This window comes from Etheostoma spectabile, chromosome 3 (assembly GCF_008692095.1).
Source record: "Etheostoma spectabile isolate EspeVRDwgs_2016 chromosome 3, UIUC_Espe_1.0, whole genome shotgun sequence".
Taxonomy (NCBI): Eukaryota; Metazoa; Chordata; class Actinopteri; order Perciformes; family Percidae; genus Etheostoma; species Etheostoma spectabile.
This window is the reverse complement of record NC_045735.1, coordinates 27,260,881-27,264,483: the sequence shown is the minus strand read 5'-3', so window position 1 is coordinate 27,264,483 and position 3,603 is coordinate 27,260,881. Positions and strand designations below refer to the sequence as shown.

Genomic DNA, 3,603 nt, shown 5'->3' with positions numbered 1-3,603 from the left:
TTAATGAAAGTAGAGATTTGTACTTGCCAAAGAGAGTTGTGTTGAATCAATCATGTTATTTTGGGCAATTAAAAAGAACATTGAAATAGGAAAGTGGGTCAATTTGACCCGAAGACAACAAAAGGGTTAAGCAAGAAGGAAACAGTTAACCAGACACCTTTTCAAGCTTAAAAAGGAACATGCTCTACTTTCTTTTGTATAACCCATGTATGAAACGGAAATGGCATGTTGTGGTTTTAGGATAATTAACATGCTGTAATTATTTTCTCCAGCCGGGTGGAAAAAAGAACGTATGCAACCACCTGGAGTCCTGTTGTCATAGGAAGTGGCGCAGATTTGGTTTCAGAAGTGGGGGGCAGTGGAGATTATTATTATATTATATTATATATTATGTGCTAACCCTATTATCACCTTTTAATGTCTTTAATTCTAATCACCTATCATTTCTATACTTCACCAAAGACAGACGTTTTAGTGAATTAATCAACCTGAAACAATACAAGTGAAAGGGACACATTTAGCTGGTAAAGAGCCAACAGATGATAATGTGTGTCGTTTTTATCACCTCCTAAGTGGACAAAATTATCACACCAAGATTGATATCAATCTTACTCTCGGAAGGAGAGAAATCAAGCATGTTTCCTAAAATGTCAAACTACTGTACTTTTTTTTTTTTTTTTTTTAAAGACTAGTGGCAGCCCTGCAGCATTTCTCTCTCTCCCTCCCTGCTGGCTCACTGCTGTAAACAGTCCTCTCCCAAAAGCCTGTAATCTCTGCGCTGCCTCCTCTCATCCCCGGTGTAATGATCCTGCAGTGAAACAGGATCAGGAAGAAGGAGTTGGGAAGAGTCCTCCAGGACCGCGAGATGGACGATAATGGACCGTAGAGTGTAGACATCCATTAAGTGGTCTGTTTCCTGAGAGATACAGCAATCATCAGCCCTCAAATAGCATCGTATGTGTCTCTGCCAGGATGTACCCATTAACACCAACTGGGTCCAGGTACTTGGAGATTGTCAGTCGTCTGGATATCGACGAACTAAGTAAAATAAAATATCCTCATGACTAAGTTTTCGTTGCATTAGAAGTTTTAGATATAAGGTACTGTACAGATTGCAGATCTGCAGTGGATGAATGCAGTTGCCTGCGAATGTTCTGTGTGCATCTGTATACAGTACATGTGTGAACGTATTTGATTTTGCTGGATTTATATGCCCATGAGCATACTTGTGGTATGTTCCTTCACAGCTTTCTGCATCGGCACAACTCTCTGTTGTCCTCTGAAATAATCACTCCGGTCCTCGCCTGCTGTATACTGCTTCTGTTCTGCTCTTTAACCAGAGACTGATACATTTATATGCTCCTGTTTAAGGAGAGCCAGACATCTCATCAGTTTCAGCCCCACGGCCTACAGTGCTTGCAGAGGACAGTTTGTGATTTGTGAGGCACTCTGCAGGCCTTGAGGTCTGGAGCGAGGACCATAAGAGGCAGGGTGGCATGCAGGAACAGCAGCAAGAGCCAGGGTGGTAATGTGGAGCGAGGCAACAAGTGTGAGAAAGATGGCAGATCGTATGAGGATGCATGTCTGTTTGAAATGTTTCTAGCAACACCGCATGATGAATAAAGTGTTCTCTAACTTCGCGTTGAGCACGAGGCATTCATCATGTTTGTTAGTGTTTTATGACAGTAGGCCTAAGATTAATTTTTACTTCAAGTATTAATTTAAATAAATTGTTGCCAGCATAAGGTCTGTTTCTATGAGTCAAGACAGTTAATGATGTTGTGATTCTTGTCGTCCAAAAAGTACATATTTCACCGTAATTTTTATAGGCTTTTGAAACATATTTGTATCCACTGCCTCCTGTACTGGGCGGATATCCTGGCAAGTAAATAGTAAAAGACTACTTTAAGACTAGTTAGTAGTTACTAATAAGTTAAGAAGAACTTAACGAACAGTTTTAGTAATGCATTTATAACAGATGGTGCAACCCAATCCTAGAGATATTCATTACATAACTGGATCATAAGAGATGTTCATTTTATTGACCATAATTATACAGATGAATACAGTAATTGATGGAGGGAAACTGACTGACTGTCAGATTGTGAAATGTTTTGTTGGTCTCTCGCAAACGTTCCCAGAATCAGCATCAGTTTAAAAAGGAAAATGAGGCCACGCTGTCTTGATCTGGGTACATGTCAATCCTGATTGTGTGTGTTTGCTTCTCTGTTTGTGAGTATTATTATAACCCATAAATACTTCAATGTTGCCCTTCGTGCATCAAGCCTGTGCAATCAGTGAAAATCCAACAGTAATCCTGACTACATCGGTTGTGCAATTCAAGACATTTTAAAGAACCTCAAACCTCAAATACTTCCTAAAAAAGTCAAGAACATCTGGCTGTTGTTTTGTTTCACTCTGGACTGTTACCATTACTGAAACATCCAACATGACGATGCTGTTCCAGGGTGTTGGTTTGAAGTTATTATGCCATTGAGCTCAAAAATCTTCTAAGAAGCATCAAAAGATAACTGCTGTTGTTTTGGGTTCAGCCTCATCCTTTCCCTCTCTGTCTTTCTCGTGAGTGTATCTTTAGATCAATATTTGAGCGACCGCATCCTCGTGAGTTTAGCCAGTTAATGAGCGTAGAGAGGACATAGTCAGTCCTGTGTCTGGTCCCTCTGGGTGTCTGGTTTGGCTTGGTTTGGCTCTGGACTCGTTCCCTCTGGCCACTTTCACTGCGTCCCTAGCTTATTAGTTTTCAGTCCAGGCCCTAGCAACAGGGAAACATTTACACCAGTGCATGAAAGCACTCAATCAGCACAAGCCATTAATTAGGCCACTGTTTGTTGGATATTTCATGGAGGAAATGGAGAATTGTTGATAGAGAAGAGTAGCGAGGTGACAGAGATGCTTCCTATGCCAGCTGCTGCTTCTCTCTCTGCCCAGGATGAATAAGCAGCCAGCTGCTGCTGTCCGGGCTGCCTCTCTGGAGCCTACTTTACCTTTAAGGTCAATACAGGAAAAGGTTGTGGTCTTGTAATGTGGCATTGACTGCATCTGTATTCACGGCTCTTTGTGCTGCTTAAAATTGAAGGCGTGCGTCCCCAGAGCGTGTTTTATTGGTACAAAGAGAGGGATGTTGACATTTGGTAAATGTAGCACAACAAGATGAACCACAGCCTCAGCTGACACTGATACTAAACACACAGTCATGTTTTCTCATCTGGTTTTAACACCAAAGTACAGACAACGCCGTCATGTTCTGCTTTTACAGAGGCTTGAATCGGGTTTGATTCGGCTCCATGCAGCAGACAAAATGTTTAATCTTGTGGGATGACGGGTTACCAAAACTCTGTCGTGGTTGGCTTGCAATTAGGCAGTGTTAGGAAAACACACCCAAAACACCCAATAAAACCTGCTCTTCTGGTGACGACACTGAGATAAAATGCTTGTCTTGTAATATTAAAATACCATTATACGGAGTACTTTACATGTATAGTCTGGTGGTGTGCAAAAAAATTGATTTGTATTCAAATTTTATTGTATGTCTGCTGCAATCACATGATAGATAGATAGATAGATAGATAGATAGATAGATAG

The 3,603-nt window shown here is 41.0% G+C and overlaps 1 protein-coding gene across 1 annotated transcript in view; it reads left to right on the top strand.

The window, feature by feature from the left end:
- Positions 1-3,603, top strand: part of ptgir (prostaglandin I2 receptor) — a 40,239-nt gene that overhangs the window by 32,824 nt on the left and 3,812 nt on the right. The gene's annotated exons all lie outside the window — the stretch shown is intronic.